This window comes from Oxyura jamaicensis, chromosome 20 (genome assembly GCF_011077185.1).
Source record: "Oxyura jamaicensis isolate SHBP4307 breed ruddy duck chromosome 20, BPBGC_Ojam_1.0, whole genome shotgun sequence".
Lineage (NCBI taxonomy): Eukaryota > Metazoa > Chordata > Aves > Anseriformes > Anatidae > Oxyura > Oxyura jamaicensis.
In genome coordinates, this window is record NC_048912.1 from 8,307,493 (window position 1) to 8,324,163 (window position 16,671).

At 39.5% G+C, this 16,671-nt stretch overlaps 1 long non-coding RNA gene across 1 annotated transcript in view; it reads right to left on the reverse strand.

The window, feature by feature from the left end:
• Positions 1-3,462: 3,462 nt before the first annotated feature.
• Positions 3,463-16,671, reverse strand: part of LOC118176513 — a 53,873-nt gene continuing 40,664 nt past the window's right edge. Inside the window, exons 2-3 of the long non-coding RNA XR_004755445.1 lie at positions 5,670-5,817; positions 3,463-4,698 (exon numbers count right to left, since the gene is read on the reverse strand). This is a non-coding gene — a long non-coding RNA (uncharacterized LOC118176513). The remainder of the gene's footprint in view (positions 4,699-5,669; positions 5,818-16,671) is intronic.

The following is a 16,671-nucleotide window of genomic DNA, read 5'->3' on the forward strand; positions in this document are numbered from 1 at the left end:
TCCCACTTCCTCATGCTGTCTGCACTTCCAATGTACTTAACAACTGCAAGCCATGTACCAGGCCTGAGGTTCATGTACAAACAAGTTACAAGCTTTAATCTAAATGATACATAATATAGTATAAAAAATACGTTTAAATAATTTTATGGCAGTCTGCTCTTGATACCACATGGGGAACAGAAAAAAGCAACACATGTTAAGCTGATGTAACCATGCTAACTTCACAGAAAAACCCTTCAAGTGAGCAGCAGACAAATGAAGTCCAAGGGAAGCTTCACTTCCAGTTCAACAGAAGCACTTTCTGATTGTTTGTCAGCGTGATGTTCTTGGGTTAGCACCAATTCACCAAGGTTCTTAAGCTAAGAAATTACATGCTTCAAATGAAGGACACTGAGCTGAAGTACAAATGCTATATTAGAATATATTGTCCTTTGAGTCAGGAGATGTCTTGGTACTGGATTAACACTAAGAGCAGAGATTCAAAAAAAAATGTGAAGAATTCCATGGAATTCTAGATAGGGCAGAGATTTCACTAAGGTTTTTACCTGTGATAATACCTGAAATTTCCTGTCTTTTTGGAGTACTAGGAATATGATTTTTTTTTTGTTTTTGTAGATTAAAAATAGTATTTATTTAATATGGAAAATATATTGCAGGAGGCATGTGTTGATACACACTTAAAATGCTGTGTTACTGTGACACTTTATGGGCTTTGAATATTGAGATTTTCAGGCCACATTAAATCTGAAGCTGATGCGCTTTGCAACAATTTGTCTAACTTCGCCACAGATATTTTCTTCAGAAACAGTCAGAAGCAAGCAGCTTCCCCCCCCACGATTTTTTTTTTTCCATTTTATTTTCTTTTAAGCCAAGGATTATGTTTATTTGATTAAAAAAAATATATAACCCCCCATAAAACTTATGAATTCTCTCTTTGTTCCAGATGATTGTAACACTTCTGAATTAGGCAAACCATTTGGTGTGTGCGTGCAAGACCATAGAATGAATTTTATTACAGCTACAAAACAGAATTTCAGAAGTCGCTTAGTAACTGAGAGCAGATGAAAGGGGAACCAGCTGAGATCTGTGCACTGCAAATTGTTTCCCCATGATTAAACTATTTCATCCTCCGGGCTAACATCTCTGTACTTGTTTGGCAACAAGTGATAATGTTAGTGATAAAAGTCTCTCCTGGATGATCAGGGAAGGATGATAACAGTTATTATTACCTTTCTTGTGGTTAGTACATACTTCTTTTACTGACATTTTGTCAAATGCAATGAAATACGAGGGATTCAAATAAAATAATAATTAAAAAGAGTAACATTGTCATATTGCAGACTATTGTGATGTGCTGCTAGAGTTTTGCCTTGGGAGGAATGCAGAGAACACTATTAGCACATAAAGAGCACAGTATGTGGCTGTGTTCCACTTCAGCCAAACTCTTTTTGGTTTAATAATCACATTTTTGGTTCAGTTGTGAATAACCAATATGGATTATTGCTATGTATTAATAGTTATGATAAACTTAACTGTACTATTCACAGAAAAAACATATAGGTAGCCACTGAATTTATAACTGACTTATTTTCAGAGTGAGAAATACATAAATAAATAAATAAATATTATTTATATCCATTCCTTTGCTTATCTTTTTTTTTTTTTTTTCCTCATTTTATAATGTTACATTTTGGACAAAATATTTCTAACTTACGGCCACCAGTTTCAAAGGTGAATCAAACACAAGTTATGCACTTATAATTTTTTTTCAGGCCAGTGGGAATGCTGAGCATTCAGTGTCTTTGAAAACCAAGTCACATTTTTAGGTGTTGTAAGCCTGAGTTCTGAATAGTGCTTAAAAATAAACTTTGAGCTGATGTTTACAAGCATTCCTGAATAAAGGCTTAATTATCAATTCAGATGCTAGTTTCCAGACATCTGAATTTACAGTTTTGCCTTAATGTGTGTGTGTGTGTTTGAGAAAACTTCTGGAAACATTTGAAATCAAGTTTAAAGAAACACAGATAAACCAAAAGAAATGTTTCTGAGCCATTTAAAGCTAGATGGAAATTTAAAAAATATATCACAGGAAACTGATACCAACATACAATCATTACTACAGGAATCCGAGCACTTGGACTCTCAAATGCAGCGGCGCTGCTTGACATAAAGACACCCATTATTTCAGCATGCATCTGTAAATGCGTGCTAGTGTGTGCTGAGGCACCTAGGAAGCCGCTTCCTAGGTAGGGAAGATTTATATGCAGCCTATTCAATACCAGAACTTTTGCTACTAAATGGTTTTCAAATACAGTTCATTTTCATGCCATGATCTCTAATGAAAAGTGCCTGCTGAGTGCAGTACAAACCATTTGGTGCCCCAGTGTCAGGGGAGGAAAAGAACAACATTCAGTAAAACTGAAGGTTTTTATTATCACGTCGTAAATGAACAAATGGCATCTGTCAATACAAAGGGACTCATAGGGGGTATAGAAAGGAAGCTTAGTTATTACACTCAGGGTGTGCTGCTGAAGTGACAAACTGGAGTTTTATTAACATGCCAGTTATAGATCTCCTCTTCCTCCCCCACCACCCCGACCATTTTCTTTTACCTCCTTCAATTTGGTACATACCAGAACTGCTGTAAAATGAGCTTTGGTCAGACAGTGCTCGCCATTTAATGCTGGAAGTTGCAATCAATGCTACCAGTAATTAAAAAGTGGGGGCCTCTGTATTCACAATGAAAACCTGGCCCCAAAGTCGCCCCTCCTTTGGAGAACATCACCGTACAGGATCAGGCAGCAAGCCTCTTTAAGCACTAATCCCATCACAGTTTTCATATTTAGGCAATAAACATCTTTCACTGCACTGATAAATGACAAAGGTGTTTATGAGCTTCAGGAAATGTTTATGCCAAATGTATAAAAAACAGAGATGGGATTGTTTGTGCTCACAGGGAATTAGGTTTGCACCGAGCCTGCAGTAGAGGCAGGGGTGAAAAGAAAGGGTGGCTCGGGGGGAGGGAACCTCCAAAATGATTTTTACTGGAAGATATTAAGCTGCTTTTCTCATAAAACAGTTTAGTGGCCCTGAGCAGGTGTGGCTGCAAGCTGGCAACTGCTGATGAGGCAGAGCCCCGAGGAGGAGAGCCGGGGAAGTCCTGGGGACCCCCTGCTCCCTGCCTGGTGGAGGAAATGGGGCTGGAAGTGCCCCCCCAGTGCCCTGCCGGGGAGCTGAGCCTTGCTGCAGGTTCACAGCAGGAGCATTTCTGTCACAGAAAGGGAAAAAGCTGGTGTTCCTCTTTGGGAAAATCAAACAATTAGACCTACAGTATGCTGAAAAGAGCTTAGCAGGCCAAATCTAAATCATGTTAGCAACCATGCAAATACAGGACATTGGGCATTTTTAATGGAAACAAGAAAACACCAGAATTGCTTACGTGCTTTAGTAACTTTTGCAACAGCAAGGATGAGTTTGTATTTTATTACTAGTGAGCATCAGAGCTGCATTTAAAATGAAACATGAAAGGAAGTGCTTTTCGGTTATGACTATAAACAACAATTTCAGTTAAACTTCTTTTGCAAAACGCCCAGAATACAAAGTGATTCTTTCTTGCTAATGCAGAAAAAGAAAGCAGAAGTTTTATACTGTCCCAAACAAGAAAGAATTTAACGCAATGAAACATAAGGATCAAAACTATGCATCCAGGAAATTCAAAAGAAGCATAAGCAGGTCTTGTTCAATTTGCAACTCAGACTGAGCTCGTAAATTCAAGGCTTGCTGGTGCTTGGCAATGCGTGGGAATGCTGGAGTGGTTACCCACAGTCTGTGCTCGCTGGTTCCCTCCCTACACAAAAGAGCATGCTTTAGCTCCATTTTCAAAGGGTGGTAGGGTGGATGTGGTCCCCCAGTTTTTTAGGGAACATACAGTTAGGGAAGGGTATGTCGTCTCCTGCAGCTCCCACTGGGGATGACGCACAAACAGACTGTGTCATACCATTGGTAATGAATTACAATCACAAGTGTTAGAGCAAACTCATTGCAAGTGGAAATTGTGCAGACACTGACACAGGCTGCTTGGGATAACACATACTCGTTATTTTTCACCTTCAACACCTGATTCAACCTTGTTCCAACATTATTAACATGTCATGAAAACAGAAGCCTGTCTCAGATTTGCCCACCCTGGCCACAATATTGAGAAAAACCTGTTCTGTCAAAGCTGTTTGGAGGCCAGGCTGTGATTTGCTCAGCTCTCTAGCAGAGCTTGTACTCTCAGCTGACACCATTCCGCGTGGCTCCATTGGTTGCACTCACTTTTCACACCTGCACAGGACTTGCCCCCGCCACAGGTTTAGTGCCGCTTGTTGTAAAAAGATTTATCCCAACCTTTGTACAAAAGCTGGGCTTCCTTTCACCAATTTACAAATTAGAAAGACTCTTAAAGCAGGAATAATCTCAGGGGTGTTGCCTTTTGTAAGGGATGGCTTTATGTGCCCATTTCCTTCTCATGCGGACTCCTGCTTTTACAGCTTAATGACGACAACTGCTTGGCTATGGCATCTGTGCCACAAGTGGAAGGGAAGGCAAATCTGGGTACCTGGCTGAAGCAGTCGGTCTTCTCTTTCTCTGGAAGAGTAACATCGCTCAGACGTCCATCCATGCACACGGGGGCAAGTGCATGCCAACAAAAATGCTCTGTTGAAAGAGGGAGAACAAACCTGATAAGCCTAAAACACTAGAGCAGTACTTCAGCCCTGAAAAACCACTGAAAATTGTGGTGGGTTCCTATCATATTAAAGTGGGAATCTTGCCTTAGCAGTCAGCTTCCTACAGCAGAGTTACAGTGGGCGACCAAGAAGGTTACCTGTGCGGAGCGGGGCTTGTCTTTTGCAAAGTTTTAACTTAAAAGCAATGTAAAATGCTAATATATTAATTGAAGATTGCCAAGCTGTTTCAGTAATTTTCTTATTTTTTGGTTTTATGTGGTGGGAAATGAAACAGCTCATGTATTTTCTGCAGATGGAGGGCTGGGAACAAACCTCAGTATTTGCTTCAAATTAAGAAAATACATGGCAGTTTTACTTGTTTGTCCCCATGTCCTTGTGTGTTTGCCTCCTGCAAGAGATTTGCTTACTGGGAAAACCTCACAGAAAGAGCAGCTGTTGATATAAAAGGGATTACTTAGAGAAGACAACTTTTAAACTAATAATGCAGAGTATTTACATTGGAGATGTGATTATGGCCTACCTTGGGATGAACACTTCACCTCTGACATCGTGAAACTCTACTGCACACTCATGTACTTCTGAATCTGTCCAGATTTCAAAGCTTGTCTGAACTGGAGCCTTTGTTGTCACCAACACAAGGGTGTCTATTTGCGATGAGACCACAAGCATGCAACTGGGACTTTGAGCGAGACAATCAGGTGGAGATCTGTGTGCTCCTGGTCACACTCTCATTGCAGGGTGACCAGCACAGGCAGGGGAGGAGGCATCGGACAGCCTTGCTCCGTGTCTGTGTACGTGTTTGGGTGTGCAACAGCCTGTGATGAAGTCTGGGTCTCTACAGTTACATACAGATTTAAAGCCATGTTGAACACCGGACTCGGTGTTTCCTCTAAAGAGAGTGTATGCATATCTAACACAGAGATAAGTAAATATCTGTACCTGAAGTTCTGTATGAGGAATTCCTTCAGGTCAGTCACAGGAGTTACAGGTAGGCCTCCCACTGCAGCCTGCTGAGCTCAGGATGAAGTTGGCTAGCCAGGAGCTAGCACAGCTCAAGCCAAACCTGCTCGTGGGGGCATCAGAGGACCTGCAGGACAAGATGCCATGAGCTGCAGCCTCATTAGTAGGCCCCAGACTGGGAGGTGACATCTATCCACAGCATTTCACTCAGCTTTTGCTCTGTGCACAGGCATTTAAAGCAATGAAGGTTTCCTGTATATCATGCAGTTGGATAGTCTACAAATAAAAAGTGAACATGTTACAAACCTTTCTGCAATCTAAAAGTAGAGATGTCCTCTTATATCCAGCTGATTCATTAAATGACCTGTGATCTCTGAGACTTCTGCTTCTGTCTAACTTAGGTCAGACCAGAAAACAAATTCTGGAGTTAGCTGAGGAGAAATGTCTACAGAAAGCTTGTGTTATCACACACCTCTCCTTTCCTGAATAAATCAGAACAAAAGGCTTTACATTTACAAAGACTTCCTTATGATATGAGAACTAGATACTGACAATACTAACGCTGGCTATTCCTGTAGGTACCACAGCATGACCACAATGTTTTTTTTGCCCAGTTGTTTTGACCTTGATTGTATTGTGGTTTGAGATAGATAATAAGTTAATTTTTGTGAACAACATACTAGTCACGTAAAAGTTTCCTATTTTCTCAATTAATGGAGATTTACACATAACATGGCAAAGCTCCTTTTGTGGCTGGTGTGCGTGTGACTTAGTCACATGAGTAGTCTAAGCGTAAAATCCCCCCCTCAATTGTCATGTACAAACAAAGGAAAAATCCATTTAGTTGAGAAGGGGAAAAAAAAAACTTCAGCCCAGGTTGTTTTCTTTTGAATCATGTCAAGAAAGGGGTTGTTATGGAAGAAAGCCCAGGCAACAGTCATCCTTATCTAAGGACCCTAAAATAAATAAGGTGAGATCATCCGAATAAGTTATTAACACATAAACTCTGCTGAGTACAAGCACTGTGACCCATGGTCATCTTTAGTGCAGTATAGTGACTACAAAAGAGATATAAAATGTATGGAACATTTTTCACCTTTTAGCTCATGCAGTGGTAAATTGTCTCGTACTGCTGATACATCGCTATTTGTCATGAGTGATCTAGAAATGAAAGGAACAAACACAAAACAAATCACTGAAACATTTCACACCTCATCATCAAACTCATGCTCAGAAACACTGTGGAGAACTCTTTTGTTGTCTGCTGCTGATAATCATGAGGAGGAAATCAGCCCATATATTTTCTATTAGAGGAACCAAAATCTGCTTTCTGTGGATAAATCTATGGTATAGATAAGCTATAGATTTATGAAGTCAGTATTATTTTTTTTTTTTCAGCAACAAAGCCAATACTGATATATTGGTACTAATATCTGACATCTTTTCTAGCAGTTTTCATCTAACAAACTTTACAAAGTATTGCATGTGAGGAGAAAAAAAAAGTGAAATGAATATAATTATTAATCTACCTACATGAGAAAACTGAAACATTGAGACAGTTTCCATTTTCCAGGACAACAAGCAGTATACTAGAATTTTTTCCTCTGCTATTTGCATCTGATAAATAGTTTATTTTACCATCTATTTAACATGCTTTTCTTTTGTCATTCAGTGACAGCCTGGTTGGCGTCCAGGACAGACACATAGTATTTACACCAAGATCAGATAAGCACCAGGCTCACTTACTGCAATCCAGAAGCCAGACTGGTCGCATTTAGAATAAGAATTTCCCGTAGTGTTACTATTCAAATTCAGAAACAGAGAAATGAAGCTGTCTGAAAAGCCTGTTGGTATTGCATTAAAATTGACAGTACTTGGAAATTTCCCATCGAAGATTCCCATCAGGGATGAAACCAGGCACTCTTTTCTACCCAAAATGATTAATTAGCAGCACTGTTAAAATAGTATCTGAGGTCCGGTTGGTGGTCCGAGAGGAGGTAGCAGTTTGGAGCATCCCCTTGTAGCCTGAATGACATTGCCTATAAGGACACTGGTTAACGATGCACACGTTGTTTTTTTTTTTGTTGAATTTTCAGGTGGATCTTTCCCACAGTCTTTTTTTCTGTATGTCATGAGGATACCTATACTAGGACAATAAAACCAGCACAACTGTATGCACATGTATGTGCATGTAACCAGCAAATATATGCACGCTGACCTAAGCCTCCAGGCAGACCCTGCCTGGGCTGGACAGAAGCTTCTTGTTCTTGGGAGCAATGTAGCTCCTTCATTTCTGGAGGTGAGAAAACAGCCTCCTTTTCACAGCAGAAAAGAAGAGGAAAAACTGATACTTACTGTATTTGAAGAAATGTGTTTTATATAAATTTATAAATGCTTTTACCGTCTTCCCATCCACCTCCCCGACTTCTGGCATAAACTGTTGCATTCCTTTGAGATGTATGAAAGATTATTAGAGTGAGAAGTGAATGTCTCAGCAAATGACTAACTGACCTTCCACCTATGATCATGACCCTCAACCAGACGAGCCTTTTGAAGGAATATTTTGGATTCAGTTAGGAAATGGCAGTGTAATTGAAACAAACTTGGTGGGGCTGTTCTGTACTCTGGAAGGACAACGCTATGGTTAGGAAACCTTTGCCTACTGCTTTGTCTTCAGGAATTAAGCTGATGGTCGATTTTTTCACATACAAGACAAGACACAAGGAACTTTTCAGACTTTAGTGGTAATAAAAATTGAGTAGTTTTCTTTTAAAAAATATTTCATGTTGAGAAAATAGCTTTCATCAAATCTTTAAATCAGCCACAAGTTAAAGTCCTTTTTAAAAATTGGCTTACATTGTGTATCTATCTATATTTCAGAACTGGGAACAACAGGGATCTAAAAGGTTATCTTTTAGTCTCGCAGGAGATATCCAAGCATTCAGATAAACAAGTGATGCCTGTATTATAGACCTTTATATAATAAGAGAAAAAGAGGTAGGAACAGCAACGACAAGAGATGCTACAGCACTAAGGAGAGAAATTGAACTTGTATACTAAATAAATTACGACACTTCAAAATTCTTAAGAGTGTCTGAACCAAAGGGCCCAAATAATTTGTAAATATGAATGAAGTTTTCTATTACCTCTGTGAACCAAAGCTGGTTTTGCTTGACATGTAATCTTTGTTCACTCCTCTCAGTGATACTACAGATGTGGTCAGAAGTTATCTACACAGACATACATTTCAGCCAGATTGAAACTGCTATGCAGGGCTACGTTTTGCTGCCACAATTAGGAAATATCTCTAGGGGAAAAGGCTTGAATGCTGAACAGCATCTAAGTAATTTCTTTGTATTTTAAGTTTAAAACAATGATGTTAACTAAGAAAAACAACAACAACAACAACAACAAAACAGAAGAATCTCAAAGGCTGATTTCATAAATAGTTTGACTTTGGCAAGAAAATCTGAAGTGAAGAAAACTCTCAGTTTAAGACACAATGACCCTTCAGACTATCACTAATTAAGTCAATATACAAACTGGAACTCAGCCCATTCCCCCAGGGCAGAGGCAGCAGCTTGCATCATCGAAGTTTTGAAGAAAGAAATTTGGAAAAATGCAGAGGGGAATAATGTGCACAGACCTCAATGGGATGGACATTCTTGACCTTCCAAGGCTTTTTATTTTTCTTTTAATTTTTAATTCTCTAAGTACTTCATTTCTGATTTGCCTTCAATATTATTGCCTAAAGTGGGCTAATTTAAAAATTCTAGATGTGCTCTCTTTTTGCATGTTTTAAACTATGGGGGAAAAAAACACAACAAAACAACAATCATTTTTCACAAACAGCAAGATACAGCTATAGTGCAAGGTCTAGTTAGACATTTTGGTCATATGACCTTCATCTTTGCAAGAATCTATTGTTACATTCCATTTATTTTTGTCAATATTGACATCTGACCATGGACACAAAATGATCTTTTTTTTTCTTGCCTATACTCTCCTGTCCAACTTTGCATTAAGAAAGCAATTGAAAAGCCTAATGCATGGAAAGTGAATCTTTTGTATTCACTATAATGCCCAATTTTTCCTTTGGAGTTACCAAAGCTGTCCAAACAAGAGCTAGATTTTCCCTTTCAGGAGAGAATAATGGCAACTTTAAATGAAATCAGAAGGTTACTTGACCTGTTAGAAACTCTGAGGTAAAACTGATGTGAAATTATAATGTAAAGCCATGTGAAGATGTTATATAAACTGCAATGCATTATGCAATCTCATATTTTCAACAGAGCTAAAAAATTAAAAAAAAAAACAAAAACTTGGGAACTTGGAATGATTGTGCCAGGTGCTAAACTATCATATTTTCTGTTGTTGCCTGGATGGGAATCTGAATATGATTTTATTTCAATTTACTCACAATGAAAGATTGATTACAAACAATCAATCTGTTAAAAGGTCTTTCAAATAGCTGTGAACAATACGTCTGTTCTGTATGTATCTGAGCTTCATGTATGTATCTGAGCTTCACCCAGCACTTTGCAAGATGATTCCTGAGCGTATTCTGCTCACCTCAACACACATCCCCCCCCAAGCAAATCTTGGACTTCTGAACCCCAACAGCAATTTTACATGCGTCAGGCCCTAAATGTGGCATGTCAATTTGGACATTCAGAGTCCAGCTATTGCACTGACAGAGACTGTCAGAAAACAGTGATTCCACCCAATAATACAGTCCCTCCTTTCAGACATCTTCCCAACCTTTTGGTTGAATGCAGTGAAACAAAGAAAAAAAAGAAAAACAAGCAAACAAACAAACTGATTTTTCACCTGCTTTAGCAAATTTAAACCTCCAATATTGAACACAAAATGGAGGTGAATTCATTACTTTAGCTCCAGTTTAAGTTGAGTGTGCTAAATAAAACACTGTATCAGTGGCCAAATCCTGGGAGTGAATAAGGAGCAGCACTTCCTTAAATCTTCTCCTAGCCCCCTTACGCCTGTGATAGGCAACCACAAAGAAAGGAGGAGGAGTTTTCTTGCCCTGTCTGTGGCTTATTATGAGGTGGGGAAGAAAAAGAAAAAAAAAGTGTGTTTGCAGCCAATTTATCAGTAAAACAATTTGACATCACCTTGTCTGTGTGCTGTGCTCATTCAGCAAGGCAGAGTCAGGGGCACCCATGGCACTACTTGTACTCAGTGGATCCTGGAGAAGGGATCACCCTGTTTAAGATCACTCCAAATCCAGACCAAACTCCAACCTATGCCATGATTACAGAGCTGCACAGTTCCACATCCAATTAAATATGTTTCCTTTTGTTTTAAAGAGCAAACACAATCTGTTTTGTAGATAACAAGTAATACCTGAATATGCTGCTGTACATTCATTGCAATCTCATACATTTCCCAGTATCACACAAACAAGAACACAAGTCTCTTAATCTGCCTTTCACCTAAATGAATAAATATTCTGTATAGTTAAAGTGGGTGTAACACAAATCTTTTGATATAGGCATGAAAGACTTTAAACACTTTCAGAACATTCTGTTAAAACTAATTTATATATACAAAAAAACATATTTCAAAAAAGGTACTTCAACTTTTTTTTTTTTTTCTTTATATATATATATTTAATTGCACAGGCATTAAGAGAATGGCTAATATTGTCACTGCTTAGAAGGGTGTTTGCCCTTTAAGCTGAGTGCCTTTTCTTCTTTCTACATGCATTTTGCCACCATTTCTTTTTGATGAAAGTGTTTTCACTCCCAGTTCTGTGCATTAGGTTGACAATGCACAGGATTGCCAGACAGTTTTGTCGCTTATGCCATAGACTTTACTATTCCTTTGAACCTTGCTTGGCGTAAAAGAAGTTTTTCTTAATAAGTAGTTGTTCATCCTTTGATATGCACATCTGGATGTGCCTCTTATCTGCAACATGGTAATGCTGCTTCCTGAAGATAATGATAAAAGAACAACTGCAAATAACAAAAAAAGAAAAGCCCAAAATGCCTTAAGATTTCTTTTTAAATAATTGATGGGGTGATGGGTGTGGAGAAAAGGGAAAACCTCTGTCCCCTCACTTCTTTGTTTTTTTTATAAGGAAAGCCAAAGCAGCAAAACAAACAAACAAACAAAAATATATGACCAGAACTCACAAAGGAAACAGCTGAAAGATTTACAAATAGGAATCAATGGCATGAAAAATATGATGATAAAAAATGTCTTTGCAAATTCTTATGTAGCTCATGAAAGACCTTGTTTGGCTCTCTGTTTGTTACCTATAATATAACATAATTATGAATAATCATTAATTCAAAAGCTTATTTTCCAGCACAACTGATAACTGATGAATGAAAGAAATCCCAAAACCTTTATGTGGTTTTCCAGAGCTCTTCCAGTGTATGCTGCTATGCTGTTTTGCAGCGTGGAATTTGCAGTATTTTCCTTAACTTTTAGAGAAGAACTGCTTATCATTGCTTAACTGCACCTCTACCAATTCTCCAATCAGTTCCTAATCTCTGGGTTTCTTCATCTATTTTCATCACTGGGAGTTGAGGAAAATGGCTGGCGGGGCAGGATCAATCCCACAGCACACAATACACTGCTGAAATGCATGATCTGAGGCCCCAGTGCTTTCCTGCATAAGGTGTGATTTGCTTTTTTACTGGCCACCTAAAATGAAGTGCTCAAATACCAGAAACTTAAAAGTTTCCAGCTCCCAAAGTTATGCCCAAATGAAAGAAATCTCGGCTTTCCCTCTGACTCACATCTGAAGCCATTCCCTTATCTTTGTGAATACTTCACAGCTGTTTTTCCCCATGACAAACCAGGAAATAGTGAGTCAAACTTTTTGGTCAATGCCGTCATTCAGTCGGTCTGCTGCATATCCCGATCCTGCCACAAATAAAAGGTGAGAAGCAGAAACCCTGCTCTGTGCAACACTATGCTGCAGCCAAAGGACTGTGGACAGGGGTGCCACGCTAAGCACTGAATGCACCCGAGATTGTGGTGCTGGACCCTTCTTAGCCTTACAGATAACATTCATGAATTGATCCCTCATTAGTATGCAGCAGGCATGGGAAAATGATAAACTCCTATTAACACTGTCATGGCAACTGAAAAAATGGCTGCTTTGGAAGAACAAGGTCCACAACAGAAGAAAAGCAAAGGCCTCTTTCCTTTCTTCTGTTTGACATCTGTTGTTTAACATACAAAATTGTATTATAGTGACACACACTAGTGCAGGCATAGTTAAAGGTTGGTCAGTGATTGTGATCATTATCAGCTCCTATTTTCAGGGCTTACATGGCTCATCTCTGAAATCTCGCTCTGGGCTGCAAGCTGTCATACAGGATTTCAGCCCAGAAGCAAAATTTATTGTACAGATTTTGACTGGATTATGCCTGAGCAGAGAAAGTAAGGAAAGTTGCTATTAATTAATTCTCCTTTGTCACAAAACCTCAGAAAATATACTGTACATTTCATTTATACCAAGTTAATTTAAGTACACATCCTAAGAAACTTAGAAGTCCAAGAAGCATTAAAAAAATCACTGTTTTTTAGGGAAACATAGATACCTAAATCAGTTGTACCCGTTATATTTGCTCATTGTTTAAATGCTCTTACTGTGTAATTTATGTATTTGGTATGAATTAAGTTTTTTTTTTTTTTTTTTTTTTTTTCATAATCTACTGATTTTACTTCTAGAATAAACAGTTTATTCCATTTCTTACTGAGCTCACAGTTCATTATGTGAGTTTTTACCACATATACATACAACCTTGTGTTGTACCTGACTTTGTCATTCTGGTGACCTTGGGGTTCAATTTTCTTGTTTTCAAACTGAGGGCAATTTCCTCCTGTTATAAAATATTTCATCTGTCATTCCATGAAGCAAAATAAGTGCTAATCATTGTCACGGACTAGGAATTGATTGGTCAGAGATTCAAAAGGCTAATAATCAGTCTCCCTACCTCGTTAACGGAATCAAAAGGAGGGAAATCCATACATGAAACAGCTCCCAGAGGCGCCTGGGCACCGGGGCACTGTGCTCAGGGGTGGCCTTCACCAAGGAGGGTCCTGCTCCCAGGGCCAGATCCTGCCCTGCTCTGCCCATTCCAGGAGCAAATTTAACTCCTTCAAGTTGGAAGGAAAACAAACAGACAAACAAAAAAAACCTTTCCCCTAAAACCATCTTCCTCCATTTTAGTGAGTTAACTGGGTCCTTGGATAGCCACTATGTATTAATTATATATTCATTTAATTATTAATTTTGTAATAATGTCAAGCTAGCACCACTTGGCCCAATCCCTGATCTGATCTGCAGGCTGGACACCCCACAGCCCCCTGCTCCCAGGGCTGGGAAGCCACTGGTCACCCCCACATAGGTGAGATGTTCCACAGGGCCTCTCCTCACAGATACACTGCGTCCACTTTCCGTGGCTGCCACTGTCACGTAAAACAGTGCTCAGGTCCTGTTTACTAAAAAATACATAATTAAGGACATGACTATCACAATCTGATATTTTGATCTCTGGGCCAGGGGTTACTGCTCCCTATGTTATCTAGAAACCCGGAACGAACAGCTACGTGCTCAGTCACTGTCGCACACTTCTCGGCCAGCTATGGCCATCACATCTGCTCCCAGCTCACACTCATGAGGTGCCTGCGCTGGGATAACAGTCCTCTGCTTTAGCCTGTCAGCTGCACATTTATGGGATTAATTTTTCTGCCAGTGCTTTACACTCACATATTATGGGCTGAGATGCTGCTAAAGATGTGACAGAAAGACACAAAAGCATTGGATCTATCTGCATTGAGGATCTGGTTTAGATTTCATCCATGTCTCATCTTCATTGCCATAGATCTGAGACAGGAAGTTCTCACTGACACAAAGACCCTTCTTCTTATGGACTCCTGTCCATGTTTCAGAAGATTCCTATTCTTTTAAATGCACACTTCTTTTTCCCCTGCTAATCACACACACAAATCTTTCCCTGGTTGCCCTCACCACTCTTAGCTGCACCAAGACCTCAGGATTTTTTTGGAATCAGGATACCTTTTTTAACCAACAGACTGCTGTGGGACACACTGCATCAGACAAGACTATGATGTCTTTAGCAGGCTTCCACTCAAACTGCAAATGATTTACATGCTTAAACAACTGCATCTCTGTTATCTTCTGAAGACAACTCTGGAAAAAAATTGCTAATTATAAAATTGTGTGAGATAAATCACTTTGTATCTGTGAAATCTGGTGAAGTGATTAGCATGCCAAGGAGCAGCATACGCCTGAATACCATCTGCATCTTTCAGAGGTGTATAAGAAATGCATTTTTTTCTGTGCACCTGCATCTATTAATTGCTTTCCCACAAGAACTCCTTCTCCTTAAGACTGGAGCTGCGCTGGGTGCAGATAAATGCGCACAGAGGTGATCTAATTTAATGTCCTCTTATTAACAGCCTTCCTCCATGGCAACATATCAACTGTGACAATAAGGACACCTGAGTATACGTGTAGTCTTTGTAGTCTCCTTATAGGCAAAAGCAAGTCAAGCTTATAAAATTAAGCATAAAAATGATTTTCAAGCAGTTTGTTGTGAGTTACTTGATCAGAGCAATATCTCAAGCAGAAGACATGAGCTTGTACATGGTTGTAGGCAAAACCTAAACACAAAGCTAGAATTTTGGCTTTTTATAGCTGCAGTGGGATCTTCACTATCCTGGCAAAAATCTCGAACAAAGGGGCAGACATGCTGCCTCCCGTGTACATGGTCGAGGGTAGGAGGAGGCAGTGGTCTCCAGACCAAGGGCCAGGGACAGAGGTGTGAACCCAGCGCTGCCATCCTCCTATTACTCTCACCCTGTTGTTAACTACAATGCTGGGCCATTTAAATGCTAATATTATTTAGCATGAAACAATCATTCAGGTTGGAGTCCCGGATTTTCTGAGGCGGGAAGGAAAAAAGAAACTTTGAAAACATTGCTTTGCTGTTCCCCAGGACAGCTCCTCACTCAGATCTGGTTTGGAAAGGACAGGCTGACACATCAACCCCTGTTGATACACGGGGTTTGGTTTTTAGTTCTCTAAAGCTCCAGCTAGATCTTTGTTATATATACACAAGTTTTGTTTTTACCTATTTTTCTATCATTTTTCTGAGAGCAGTCTTGCAGGTTTTCTTTGCGTCAGAACCCATACCACTTCTACAGTCACTTCATTATTTTTCAGGGGAAATTTGGAAATTGAAAACTGTCACAAATGTTTAAAGTGCAAGCCCTAAGCTGAATTTCTTTGTGTTACCCAATTTGTGAAGGAGAGAGGAAGAAGAAAGGTCACAAAACTTGTTTTCGTGTCTGACCGTTTCCTAGATAGTAATTTCTTTACAGCTCTTGCATTGAATGTTAAATATCACACCGCACACACAAACAAAACAACAACAACAAAAATACCAAAACCACCAGCTGTTATTGTTTAGATCCTGGTGGTTGTTTCAGGCAGAAAACAATCAACACTAAAAGAAATCATCACTGACATTAAAAACAGTATCTGCATAGAAATGCTGCACTCAGTTTGTACCACTGGAGCTGAGAAAGATAATGCACGGAAGAGACACCAAATCTCTTACTGTCCAGAGAAAAGAACAAAACCAGAAGCTGTAGAGGTGGCTGGACAGGAAAACCAAGTCAGATGAAGAGCTGAATAAAGCCCACAACTTCCTTCTCGCAACACTGACATCCGGGGTTTAGAAATTCCTCCCCCAAAGACATTAAATTCCCTTCAGCCTCCAAAAAAAGAAATCCTGAATACATAACTAGGCTGCCTTAGTCTTAAGTGGTCACAGAATGAAAGAGATGCTGCTCTGCTGGCTACCCTCCTGGTGGAAACAACTCTCCTGTTTTCTAGGAAGGGGGAAAGAGATTTAGAGAGATCTGCTCTGAGCTGGAGACCTTCATCCTGGCTCCCAGCTGGGTGGGAAAGAAC